Source organism: Lagopus muta, chromosome 4, assembly GCF_023343835.1.
Source record: "Lagopus muta isolate bLagMut1 chromosome 4, bLagMut1 primary, whole genome shotgun sequence".
Taxonomy (NCBI): domain Eukaryota; kingdom Metazoa; phylum Chordata; class Aves; order Galliformes; family Phasianidae; genus Lagopus; species Lagopus muta.
Genome location: NC_064436.1, coordinates 61,198,683 through 61,213,124, shown reverse-complemented (window position 1 = coordinate 61,213,124; position 14,442 = coordinate 61,198,683). Strand labels below are relative to the sequence as shown.

The 14,442-nt window shown below is 38.1% G+C and overlaps 1 long non-coding RNA gene across 2 annotated transcripts; it reads right to left on the bottom strand.

Moving 5' to 3' along the window:
* Nucleotides 1–220: 220 nt before the first annotated feature.
* LOC125692774 (uncharacterized) lies at nt 221–7,516 on the bottom strand. 2 transcript variants are annotated; one of them, XR_007376822.1, is made up of 4 exons: nt 7,448–7,516; nt 4,657–4,922; nt 1,464–1,577; nt 221–1,024 (listed from the first exon to the last, which is right to left on the bottom strand). It is a non-coding gene; the product is annotated as an uncharacterized LOC125692774 (long non-coding RNA). The 2 variants fall into 2 exon arrangements; XR_007376823.1 differs by lacking the exon at nt 4,657–4,922.
* Between the last annotated feature and the right edge of the window lie 6,926 nt (nt 7,517–14,442).

Genomic DNA, 14,442 nt, shown 5'->3' with positions numbered 1-14,442 from the left:
TCAATATCTGAAGGGTAGCTACAGAAAAGAAGGGGACAGACTCTTTAGCAGGGTCTGCAGTAATAGAACAAGGGGAAATGACTTGAAGCTTAAAGAGGGTGGATTTAGGTTATATATAAGGAAAAAGACTTCTACAGTGAAGGTGGCAAGGCACTGGCACAGGATACTCAGAGATGTGATTAATGCCACATCCCTGGAGATTTTCAAAGCCAGGCTGGCTCAGGCCGTGGGCAACCTGATGTAGCTGTGCATGTCCTGCTCATTGCAGGGGAGTTGGACTAGATGGCCTTTAAAGGTCTCTTCCAACTATAAGGATTCTACGATTCTATGATTTCAAGAAGAGAAATATGCCAATTGCCCAGGGCTGCTCATGGTCTTCATACATTCACAAATCCAGACCCTAGCAGATGGTATCATGTTGAAGAATAGGAAATTATTTCCCCCCAAAAGCAGAGATAGGACTAAGTTTGAGACAGGAAACCTCTGATAAATTTGCAGTCCTTTTAAGTAATATGATTGTGCCCGTATATTATTATCTAAGGGTTAAAGACTTTCTTCAAGAGAGAACATTCCCCCTCTCATTTTTAATTATTTGCTTCAAAGGAAGTTCCATTTGCAGCTAGAACACACAGGTAGCTGTTGTCCCTCAAGAACTGAATCATAGACAGGCAACAGAGTACAGAAGGAAAAATTAGCATTGTTGTCAGCTTACTAGTAAAAATCTGATCAGGAAAATAAAATAAAATACCTACATCCACAATATAAAAGTTCTGCTGTATTCCACTACACCCTTGCAGCTGAGTTGCACTCCTCAGGTCATACAATTCCTGTAATTGGAGCAGGCTCAAATATTATCCAGCAAGTGAAGCATGCATACAGTGCTCTTCCAATCATCCTGCCATGCTAAGTCAAATTCAGCAGGATCCTTGGCATTCTGAGGTCTCCTTACTCATTTCACCTGTTTGACAATCTGATTTTAGCAGCTCATTTCCTACATATCATCTTTTCCTCTAACTGCTGGTACCTGCAAGAAATAGCAGTGCACACACACACACACAAAAAAAAAATATCTTGCAGCTGTTCATCCTGAATGCAAATAGTACTGCTAGGCAGGCAGTCATTTTCCATAATACAGAAGAGTTTCATTTGGCTCTCATACAGAGGATCCATATTTTAAAGCCAGGGAAGTGGGACCAGGGAGAACATATCTGAAAAATATTTGGGTCAGGAAGGTTATTACTGGAGTAGATCAAGTTTTTTGTCAGACTTTAAACCTGGCAATATTGTGGGAGACTTCTTGAGACTATTTTCCTTCATTCAACCAAAAATCTGTTCTTGCAATCAGCAGAGAAATCTGTATACCTGCAAATTGGCACCAACCAAGAAACACAGAGATGCTGAAGCACAGAGTTATTTTCACCAGCATTGGAGTACTGAACTTCATTAACTTTCCTTAAACTCACCCTGAAACTCCAGGGATTTCAGGGACGGATTTATGCTGACTTTGCACAGAGACAGACAACTGAATGGATGGAGAGAATACTTCTCATATTCTTAAAATTGGTGTTCTGAAGAACCTAAGAAAGGAATGTAAAACAGAAATAAAAGTTTTGAACCAAGAGAAAAATGCACACTTTCCTGTAAAGAAAGGTCAACGATCACATATCTGGGACAAAATGTGAATAGACAAATCATAGGAGGACATACATGCCTTGCTTTTGCCGCAGGCATTGGATATGAATATTGATAAAAATACTTCGCAGATTTATCGCTAGTAAATGAAGTACATTTAATGTGACATGAGCCATTCTGCTAGACACAAAGAACTGCTACTACAGGTTTTTACACAATCTCTACTGGTTATTGATTTTTACATCTTCCACTGAAGTAGCAGATACTGACCTCCTTCTAACTGGTAGATGAAGTGGGCTTTGGGTTCCATCTGCTGTGCAATTCATATGTAAAGCAGAGAATCATTTAGCAGAAATAAGTTGGAATTAAAAGCCAGGGAATAATGACTAAAACTCAGGAAATGTTGAGATACATTGTTCGTTTACATAGGGGAGTGAGCAAAAAGCTAACAACCAAATATAAACTTCAGCTGATGCCATGGCCTGTCTTTCATATTAAGATCTTCTTTATTTCTACATGGAAATCTACATTTAGAAGAGTAAGGTCAAAGATATAAGTGATGCATCATAGGATATTAAACTACTTCCCACACTTGTCACCGTAGAATTCTGTAGGATGAAGCTGTAGAGAGCTGCTGGCAGAGTTGATGGACTGTACCCGGGGCTAGTGGGATCCTAACTCATCTGGCATTTCTTTTTAACTGCTCACTCAGAAGGGTTTAAATAGTGTAATGTATCTGCACTAGCTAGTTTTGAAATCCATTTTAGTCAGTCATGTGTAACTATGTGTAGAACAAACATACTGGGCCCATGATAACATAATCCTTACAGCTAAGAAATTAGGTGAATTACTCTTGGTTCTCTAACCAGCACCAAAGAGGCAAGATGGGAAGAACAGTGCAGAAAGAAGGTTTATAAAAGGAGTACCAACAGCAATAGGAAAAGAACTATGACTGGGAAGATTCTGAAAGACTCACAGAAAACTGAGAATGTCATTAAGGAGCATGCCCACAAAAGCTCTATGAGAAAGAGACTAGAGACATCAGTTTCACAAAGCAGCTGATGTTGTGTCAGCCCTCTACACCTACCATCTCAGCACCTTCACAGGTATCAGCACACAGAATATGGTTGGAAATAAGTAATTGCAGGGGAGCAGGGCCAAATTTCCTACATTTTCTGTTTCATCTCACACCATCTAGATATTGTTCACAAGTGCAGTGGTGCAAATCTAGATCAGAAAAACAGGGAGTAACACAGCTGAATGCTCTGCACTTTTGAGGATGAAGCAGGTAAGCAGGCTCCCAGGAAAGTGCTTGGACAGTGAAAGTAGACGGAAGAATATATATCTGTGTACACAACAACTGCTTTCACGTGCAAACAGGTGTTGCCCTTGCCAGAGATTAAACCAGTTTATTTGCACGGGGAATTGATAGTAGTAATCTGTTCTTTTGTACTCCCACAATCTTCAGACAGCGAAAACTACCACAGAGTTCAAAGCAGAACTGCAATCCCCAGAGAGATCACCCTAACAGAATGGCAGCTACTACATGACTATGCAAGTCATCTGTATTTCAGAAGCCAGGATTTCAGAAGTTACTAAGAGCCTTTCAAAGCGTTAATTCTGTCTCCTTCTTAAAACTAGGTATGAAATCAAACTGTCATCACTAACAAAGGAAACCTAGTGCTGCAGCCTTGGTTTAGCAGCAGCTTCTAATCTTAATTAAAATGCAGAAGAGAGCCAGGTTGCTCTGTGCTACATCCATGCTTTTGTTGATTGCAGAAGAGGCTGCTGAGAACACAGCTCTCTTATAAAGTCAGAACATTTATTTTTGGTTCATAAATATTAATTCAAGGCACTCAACCTCAAAAATTTGAAATTCTTGGATCTTTTTTATTATTATTCATAACACAATTATATTTTAACTGGAAAAAGTAATTAATAGAATATTAATTTTGTTCTCCTGTCTTGGAATCATTATGAGTTTATCTACACATGAAAAAATGCAAGTACATGGCTATATTTTAAAAGAGGCAAATATTTCACCTTATTTTATATAAACACGCAAAATACTTGCTTTACATTTAGATGTCTACTTTGTTATACACTGATGTTTCATTAGAACTAGGTCTGTAAGGCTTCCTGAGTTTTCCCCAGTTGAAGCCTCTATCATAAAATCAAAGTAAGGCAGAGACTAATTAGTTTCAAAGGAGAAACAAAGTTTTGTCAGGCTGGACAAGAGCATTTTGCAGAAACCTGATAAAAATCTGTAGGCAACTGATAATATGCTAACAACATACTGTTTCAGTACCATCACTCATTTGTGAAGGATCACATTACCCTGTAAGAAAGTTTCAACAAAACAGCAGCAGAAAAATCAAAAGAAACTTAAGCAGTTTCTAGGTGACATTTTCTCCTGAAGCATCCTTTCAAATCTATCAGCAAAGGAGGAATTAGCAATACTTGGGAGTTTTTCCTCAGGGAACCCAAAGTTGTGCCAAAATAACGGATCTAAACATTTGGCCCAGTAACACTGATCCAAAGCACCTCATGGGCACTGTTACAGGCTTTTTTTTCAAGTGAAAAGTAAAAGAAAGTCTTTGCAGAACAGTTATATCTTGCAAGCTCCCTCTTCCCTACAGCTTTTGGTGTTGGTTTTTCTCTTTAATTATTTATTTTAAAGCACAATACTCATAAGATGTAAGAGAGATGAGTAATAAGTTCTCAATTTTCCTATTCCTGCAGGCACACTCATTGGAGGAAGAATGCTGGTTGGCCACTTTCACTATCACAAGTGAGGCTGTAGCCAACAGCCTTGGGACTGCATAGGGAGCAGGTGTCGGATAGGGCAGGCATGGAATCCAGAAACCTTTGACATTCCCACCTGTTTATCAGACACAATTGGAACTAATAAATGAGCAAAGAATATTATTAGCTGAAAGGCAGAGGGAAGGTGAAAAGATTTCCGAGATGGATGTGGGAAATTCTCTTTTATCTAAGAAATTCAGAAAAAAAATATTTACATACCATAATGAAAAGCCAAATCTTTGGAAGCTGGGATAATTAAGCTGTCTGTAAAGGATTTCTGAACATCTGAACAAAATGTCATGTGTTGATCTGCTATCAAAACCGTTTGGTTTCCTGGCATCATCCTCCATTTGAAAATGTAATTTCCAGCAACGCACTTACTGGTCCTAACACTGCTCAATTCTACATGAGCCATAGCACACGTGTATGTTTTTCACATTTAAGCAAGAGCACATTTCTGTAGGTCAGTCATGCCGAAAAAACACCTGTGTAGACAAAATAATCACATACTGAAATATTTCTTCAGTAGAGGCAACCATAGCTTTCATAACAAGTCAGAAGAATAAATGCAAGTAAAAGTAGGCAAAAGCACATGTCCAGCTTCACTTCTAATTCCAGACTCTCGTCTGTTTTTATAATGAAAAAAAAAAAAAGAAGAGTAAGAACATTACCAAGCCTGGAAGCAGAGCTGTGCCATAAACTTCACACATGGAAAGAAAAAGCTGTTGGCTGCATTCGGAAGTTCTTTCACAACTGACATATGGGACTATAACCTTTTCAGTCAAATAGCAGTGTTAAAAAGTACAGTTGGTCAAAGTGTTAAGACTTCATTTTTAGTATGAAGTTGCAGATGAAGGACTCTTCTCTGGAGCAGCACTTGGAGAAAGTGCAGCTTAGGGCATTGTTTTGCTCCCACTCTGTCATAAGCAGGAGGCTCTGAGAAGTGCCAGGCTCCTGGTTTGTTGCAGGAAGCTGCCAAAACACTCAGTGCGATTCGCAGCACTCAGGAGGGGATCCTGCAGAGGAACAGGCAGCAGTGGGGCAGAACCAGGCTGGAAGTCTGAGTTTGAAGGCTTTCTACCACCCCAAAACCTATGTGCTGAGTTACTCAGCTGCCTCCTTAGTAATGCACAAAAACCATTTCACAATTTTAGAACAGCATCATACCAGTGGATAGCAAGTCCATTTACAGACCGTACACCCTCAAAAACAAGACATTTTTCAGCCCCAAGATTGCCCAGTCTGGTAGATTCTCATTTGGCCAGTGATTACAGTGATTAACCTCAGTTACAGTTCCATTAACCACACTGCAAAGCAGTACTCTGGACTAAGCCACTTGGTAATATAGAAACGATCTGGAGCAAGTCCTGCTGGTCACCACAAAGAAACCCTACTGATTTCCCAAGTAGAAGTGAGGTACAATCTACGTAGATGAGACAGACCTATCCTCCTGGGTGCTAAAAAAATACAGAGATGGGTAGAAAATGATTTTCAGTTGAATTTTATTTAAATAAATTAAGAAGATTTTACTTGTTGCTGTTCGGTTAATCAAAACTAGTCCCAAGTCTTGAAATCAAATCTTCACAGACAAAAATTAGTCTGGAAACACACATTCAAAACAAAGTGCACTGAAGTCCTAGCACGTTCTCAGGAATGTAGGAGCCTGGAAAGTCGTCCTCATTTCTGTCTTAGGAGTTCATTATCATTTATCTTGTCTAGTTAATAACATTTCTTTAATATATCTAAAACTAATTTTTAAATTAATGAGCACAAATAATTTTACGAAACATTACAAATTCATTAAAATATTAAATATAACTCCTTTTCAGATTACCAAGCTATTAGATCTCTCATTTGTGAATTTTATTAAAAATATATATATGAAATCTCATTTTCTATTTGGTTTTAGATGAACAGATTTAAGCTTTCCAATTAAATAATCCTCATGAGGATTCTTGCAAGAGAAAACAGAAAAGTTTCATAATACCTATTTTCTGATGAGAGAAAAGATAAGCTATTTTATATGCAAATGTAACTGATTTCATTTAATTGCTCCTGAGGGAAACTGAAGATCTGTATGTGAACCTCTTACCAACTGGTAGTAACTTAAACCTCCTAATTTTTCTCCCTTAGAACATTAGTTAACGACTTCCTTCCTAATGGAAGGTATACAGGCCTGCAGAATGCTGTATTGAACAAAATCTCTTAGAAATCAGGAGTTGTTGAGAGCAGTGTGACTCAGCCCTGAGATCATCTACATCAGGGAGTGCTCAAAGCTTCAGACGTCCAGCAAAACTTACGTACATTATGTCAAAAGAGCACTACAAGAAGTATTCCTTACCCTACCCTTAGGGAACAGAATTTTGACAGGCATGCAGTGACCTGAACGATCATGCTAATGTATCTATATGAGGTGTCCTTCGCTTATGTTTAAGTTTCATGCTGTTCCTGCGGCAAGTGGTAGAAACACATAACTCACAGCCACAGTAAGGCACTCAGGCAAGACAAATAACCCATCATCAGGCAGCTTAAATTTCATCTCCACCTAATACCCTGCGGGAAAGATCTACAGGGTGTCTTATAAGGGAAGGCATTTTAAAATTATAATGTCGTACCAACACAAAAGCCACACTATCAATTTGTAGAGACTGGTCTCAGACTAGCACAGCTGTGCTCAGGCTGCATCACAAAGAATGTTTTCCTATGCTTTGTTATTCCATTAAACATCTCCATGAGTCTTTCTCAGAGAAATGCATCCTTGCCTCTGCCTAGTTAATTTGTCTGCTTTATATTTTATTTACAAGTCTACATCTCCTCTAACTTAGCTAATCACATCATGAAGTCCCAGCACTTCAGTAACCTCTGAAATAGAAAGATTTCCTCTCTATTCCTTCATAACCCTTAGCTGATAGTTTAGAAAAACATCCAAGTACTACAGCACAGCCAAAGCCAGGGACACTCACTAAGAATTTTGACATACTTCCCACACAGCTTACTTTGCATCACATACCTTTTTATCTGCAGATATACAGACAAACAGCAAATATTTCTTCTCTTCCAAACTTCTACATCTCTTCCTATTCACAGCACATGGAACTTAAGAAGCCTACTATACGCACCAGTTCTGTGTCTTTAAGGATCTCTTCTTTTTCAGGTGCATATCATGCTCTTCTGATGAGGTGATTTCATTTGTGTTCAGCTGCTCACATCCCAACCCAGGCACATCCAGCCTCTCCTCTGTCCCCAGGTGCTTTCAGCCATCACTCACACCACACTGTCCTGCAAGAGAAAGAGAGTTTGTGTATGTTTCAGGCTAATAAAGTAATTTCAGCTTCAAGAAAAACACTAGTGAGTGTTTGGGATGTAGTGAATTTGACACTAGATGGACCAAAAAGGTATGCCAGCTACTAAGTCCATCCCTCCATTATTTGGCAACCATTTAAGCATATACGTCTTGATGCCTTCTGAAGACATAGTAATTGTGTTAGAGTGTACAAAATGTTTGGTTCCTTGTGGTAAAATTAAAATCTGTTTTAAAGTAAACATTTCCCCAAAGAAGCCACAACGGAACAGTTAATTAGGAAACAACAATTTTTCTTCCATTTTATTACCCACAGCAACCTCCAACCCTGATAAGAGTGCTTCTAGATATATAATAAAGCAACTCGCTACTTTCCCAACAAGTGATAACATCAATAGCTCACCTTGGACGTTTTTTTCTTTTTTTTTTAATCTAAGAAGTCAAGTGAAATGGGAGAGAAAACTATCAAAAATTCCTACCTCAGATCATTGATGTCAGCCAAGTGGACAACAGAAGGCAGTAAGAAAGGCAAGACGCAGGCTGTATTATTATTTGGCATTACTAAAATAAAACATGGGAAATTTAGGTTAAATTCTGTATTCAGAGGAAGTTGTGGTGCTGGAACAGGCTTCCTAGAGAAGTTGTGGATGCTTCCACAGTTGCTCAAGGCCATGCTGGATGGGGCCCGGGGCAGCCTGATCTGGTGGGGGGCAGCCAGCCCACAGCAAGGGTTTGCATCTTGATTATCTTTAAGATCCCTTCCGATGTAAGCCTTTCCACGATTCTATGATTCCCCTTATATGTATAACAGTACTGTAAAAGAGTGAAGAATCAGCAACTTGTGCCTAATTCCTTACCACCTCTTTCAGAAGAAAAAGCTGAGTGGACTATTTCTATCTGGCATGAGCTCTTCATGTAATTCCACAGCAAATTCGGTTTATACTGAATTATCTTGTGCTCTATTTTCCTTTAAGGGGCAAGGTAGGCAGGGTAAGGAAATTTCTTTATGTATGAGAAATCTTCCTGTATGAGAAAGTCTTCTTGAGCCTGGTCTAAGATTGTCCAAGGTGGAAAGATGTTCAGTGCAGACACTACAAAGTTTCTCATCCCCATCAGTATCCCTTTCATTGCTATAAGGAGGTGTGTGGGAAGCTCCAGTGCTGGTAGCAGGAACACAACTGAAAACTGCCAGTTTGTTCAATTTGAGTTTGGCCATAGCAAACTTACAGTTTGTTTCCCTAGAAAACTTATGATTTTCATTCCACTACAGCACATTTTCAGCTATGAAATGGAGCAGTTTAGTAAATTGCTTAGATGAATAGACAGTATTTTTTAGTAGGTAAATACCCTATATGCTGCAGATGCTGTGCATTAAATATTTATCACAAAGTACAGCTGGAACTTTAACTGCACCTACAGTCAGATATAGAAAGATTGCTACGTTAGTTATTGTTCAAAATGATTTGAAGATAGGATTCATTAATTAGAATTTTATCAATGTTAGAAATTCTGCTATATCAGATCCACAACAATTATCTGAAGCTCCTTCTTTATGACTTCAAGGGCATCACATTGCTGTTCTCACCCAAAACCAAAGGATAACACAGGGATAACAGGGATCTGTGGATTAAAGCCTTTGCCAACAAAATTCATTATTATATATACTTAAATGTGCTACTGAATAAGAGATGGAAGTTTCTGTTCAGGTGAAAGTCAGAGAAAAAAAAAACCTTCTCTTCTCCTCAGGCTTTGCTACGGGTTTCAAGAATGATTTTTACAGAGTTTGTCAGCTTTCCTATCTATATGCAGACAGTCTGAAAACAGGCTGGAGCCTTCAAATAAAATTGGAAGTTACCATGAATCCTGAGCATGGAGAAAAGCATGCAAGAAGTAATGATGCAAAGAAGTGTTGGAAATTGTTTTTGTTAATTTTCATCTAAGCAGATTGAGAAAGAAAATTACAACAATTCAGTAGTAAATTTAAAGAAAAAGTTGAACCTTTTTTGCTAAGAAAATACTTTTGTACAACATCAGATTTCTGCTTGAAATCTCTTTCCTGACTCCTGAAAATAGTTGCCACTGGGATATTATTATTTGAAGAAGATATATACTTTTCAGACAGTCATCATAACCCACTTATATTTTTGAGCAGTCCAGTTTAATGTTCTGGGTTAGATTTTGTTTGAATACTTACATTCTAATTCATAACACGAAAGATGGAAGGAAGGAAGGAAGGAAGGAAGGAAGGAAGGAAGGAAGGAAGGAAGGAAGGAAGGAAGGAAGGAAGGAAGGAAGGAAGGAAGGAAAAGATATAGGGAAAAGACAGAAAAGAATGAATCAAAAAATCCACATGACATAATTGTTGACTCAGGGCTGAAAAAAATTGAAAATGATAAGTCAATCTAATGTGAAAACTGATAATCAGAAAGATAAGATCATGTAGATTTGTGGTGCTTATAGGATTGAATTGTCACTAGGGTTAAATGTGAACTGCCTGTAAAGAATTTGAGAGATCAATAAAAAAAATGTCAACTCGATAAATTTGAGTTTTTCTAAATTTCTATCAGAAGTACCTTATAATAAAATACTGTAAGACTTGGAACTAAGTGTTGCCAGATCAATATCACCTGAAATTAGACTCATAGAATCATAGAATCCTTAGAGTTGGAAGGGACCTTTAAAGGTCATCTAGTCCAACTCCCCTGCAATGAACAGGGACATGCACAGCTACATCAGATTGTCCAGGGCTTGTTCCAGCCTTGTCTTGAAAGTTTTCAGGGAGGGGGCATCGACCTCATTTCTGGGCAACCTGTGCCAGTACCTCACTACCCTCACTGTAAAAGACTTTCCCTTTATGTAACCTAAATCTATCCTCTTTAAGTTTGAAACCGTTTCCTCTTGCTCTATCTCAACAGATCCTTTTAAAAAGTCTGTCCCCTTCTAGTTCCTGATAGTCTGAACCCACTACACTTAAAAGGATATTTTGTTCTAACAGTATCAAAGTAGTCAGTGGATTTTGTTATGAATTTCAGAACAAGAAATTTAACCATGATTTTGTATTTTGCTATCCATATTTTTAACAACAGCATACTTGTTTTCACTGTTTGGTTATACCTCATTTATTGTACTCACTCAATTATTTGGTTTCCCAGAGGTTCTGGCTCATCAGAGCTGAGAAAGAAGTGCAACCAGCAGGACATTTGTCCAGCAAATAGCACAGCTGTGCCAAGACTGTGCCAGTTTCCAGAGGCCATCTTGGAGCAGCAGATGGAGTCAGAAACAAGGTTACAACATAGGTCCAATATTCACCCAAAAGACAAGGCCAAAAAACAAACAAACAAATAAAAAAAACCAACAGAAAACTAACAACGGAAGACACAGCGTAACTTAGCCTGAGGTTCAAGCTTAAATGAGGTCTGTGGCCAATGGATGAGGGGAGTTCCACAGGACAGGGCCAGGAAGGCCCACTCATCTCTTGAGGCTCTGGCAGATGGAAATCAAATGATCGACCTGGTGTAGGGAACCTGCTTTGGCAAGGGGGCTGGACTCAATGATCTCTGGAGGTCCCTTCCATCCCCTACAATTCTGTGATTCTGTGATTCTGTGATAAGGAGCTGGCTGTGAAGTGCAGGGATTTATTGAACATTAGATTCTGGAATGGAGAACCAGGTCAAAAGTTGTCATGCTGTGTCAAGATACCACATAAGAAACTAAGATTGAAACCCTAGCAAGGAAAGTGCCAAAGTCCAAGACACAAAGAAGACATATTACACATTGAATCCAAAGGGGAAGCATACAGCATAGTTATAAGAGCAGATGGAATTTGACACACAACAATCCTGTGGGTTTAGGTGAAAGCAGCACACATGGTGCAATGCAGAGGTGAATGCTCCATAGAAGCTCAGTCAGGGCTGTGAAACCATGCTCTCTGCCCAAGCCTAAAGGTTTCTCACCTGTTTTTCTGTTGGGATTCTAGGAGCATCATACTCCATCCCTAAGGCTGGACTCCAGATTAACTGCTAAGTCACTGCTCTCAGGTGATAGTGAATGGTTTAATAACTGTATAGACTGCATTTTCTGATGTTCCAGTTGAAGATCAAAACCATATCACATTTCTGTGCTTTATCTTCTTTTTGAAGTAGAACAAACCTTGCTCTCTATTAAAAAAGAGCAATGCAAAGAATTCAATTGTTTCAAAAATCCAACATTTAAATTGCTGTGTCATTTACTCTGACTCCCTTCATCCCATGAGTTCCTGCCTTACGATACCATGTAATATCAGGACATACATCATCTTCTAACTGAAATTGAGCCCAAATTAGCACACAGATGAGCCTTCTTTGCTGAATCTCTACATTGCACTGGTCATTTGTTAGACAATAGAAGGTCTAGAGTGAAAATCACAATGCATCCTTTTGACAGAAAGGCAACTGATTGAAAGCCAAGAAAGTAAATTTTCCCATGCAATATATTCTGTATGCATTCTGAATGAGTTAGTCACAAAAATATCTGCCTTAGGTTTGCCTTTACATTTTCTACCTAATCTCCATCTCCATACAAAGAGAAATAAGGAGATGATCTTATTCCAGGAAAAGTACAAGTAAATAAAGGTTTTTCAAGCTGCTTTGTGCCCTTCTTTCACATAATGAAGAAATATAGAGGCTTACTAAAGGAGCACTCGCTGTCTTCTGTCTGAATTCAAGCAGGAAACAAGGGGAAAAGCATCTTTATATCTTATATGCAACTAAGAACATAAAAGGAAGTCTATTCATTCAAACATGAATTGAAATTGCACAGAAAATTTTACTCTCATAATTTTCTACTACTGCTTGACTGCACAATCTGCATAGTGTTCCTCTGACTATTTCTTTTTGAGTCTGACAAACACACAGTTAATGTGCTCTTATAGATATTTAAAACAAGATTAAGATGACTCCAGCTGGAGATGGTCTGCCCTTCCTGTATCCTGGATGAAGTTTGCAATATGGTCTATGCAAGTACAAGTTTTATGAACAAAGGCCTATGTTATTTACATCTCACATTAGGTAATAGTTAAAAATATTTCTAGAAATGTAGATAACTGTGGGACACTTCTAGACTGTTTTCCAGCTTCTAAGAACATCAAAAATTTTTAAAATATCTATTGAATTCAACAAACTTATCTTAAAAAGTTCAGTAAGAAATAAAAATCGACTGGACTGAGGGCTAATTTTTACTTTTGTCCTTACAAAGACCTCCCACTGACTTCTGAAAAGTCTGAGTAGTCTGTACACTTCCGATGAAGACTTCATTAATCTACACAGAATATGTCATGCATCAATATTAAAAGTATCTTAACAAGGAAAGAGAGCAGAGAATGAGAGTGAATGCTGTGTGGCAGGTCAACATCAATAAATGATTATGGCATGGAGCAAATCATTTGTACAGTGAGGCTGTTCCTGCACCCATCAATTTAGGTGCTAAGAATGAAATGTAATTTTTATATTACTTATTCTTATCTCTACTTGGCTTAATTTTACTTTCCTTCCTCCATCTATTTTTCTCTGTTCTCTTCAACAGTTGTCATTTCTTGCTGGAATCTCATATCTGCAGGTGATTCAGCTCTTGTCAGTCCCTTTTCTCTTTTTTCCTCCCTTCTCTCCTTACTTTGCAGTACTTTTACTTTTCATCTTTCTTTCTTCCCCTCCTCCTCCCCCCACCTCTTTCTGGCTTCCTCCTACCTATATGTATTTTTCCCTTCTCAAACTCGCTTTCCACTAAAAATAACCACTTTACTCCCATACAATAGAGATAATTAAATGTTTTAAATTCCTTACTGATTTATAACTTCTGATATAGTTTCACAGGTTGTGGTAAATCAGGAAAATCTTTAGATCATGCTGGAATTCACTAAGATTATATTTTTTAAAGGATCTGGTCTAGGAAAAAAAAAATCACTTTAGTGAAAATTCAACACTGTTTTTGGCCAAAATTGCTCCTGGTTCAACACCTGTAGAAGATTTTTCTCTTAATCAAGTGAGTACCTGTACAGATGACAGTGTTCTAGCTCTGTGCATCCCAGAATGGTAATGCTACATGATAAACCTTGCTTCAAACTCCGATCTGTAGAAAGTCTGTAAAGATTTAGAAAAGGGAGAAGAAAGCAGAAGCACATTATAGACATCTCTGTAAACCTGCATGGTCATTCATCACTCTAAATTAAGAACAAATTCTTTATTTCTAAGAGCTGTCATCAGAAGGAAAAATAAAAATTGCTCCCCAGCTATTTGTGCATTTTCTTCTCAGTGATTGCCATAAAACTTTCACAAGGTCAAATCTGGTCTTACTGAGTGAAAATGATAAAGGTACTATCCGGTTACCTATTGTGGCAGGGAAGAGTTTTGATTAATGATTTGCTGGATTGGAAATACTTGTGATAACAAAAAAAAAAAAAAAAGGTGGGTAAGAGAGGAAAGTAAGGTTTCTGAGGACAAGGTGCTGTTAATCATTTCTTTTATTATTATTATTGTCATTATGTGGTTGTCTCCCTCACAGAAGCCAAGGGCTGGTTATCCAAGGAAATGAGCTGTCAAGCAAATAATACAGTTGGGAGAAAAAGAATCCTTTTTTTTCCTTTGCTTCTGGCACAAAGGAGAATTGATAAGCTGATTTTTGACTTCACAAGGTATAAATACGTATTTATAGTGCGTCTATATTTGAAAAAT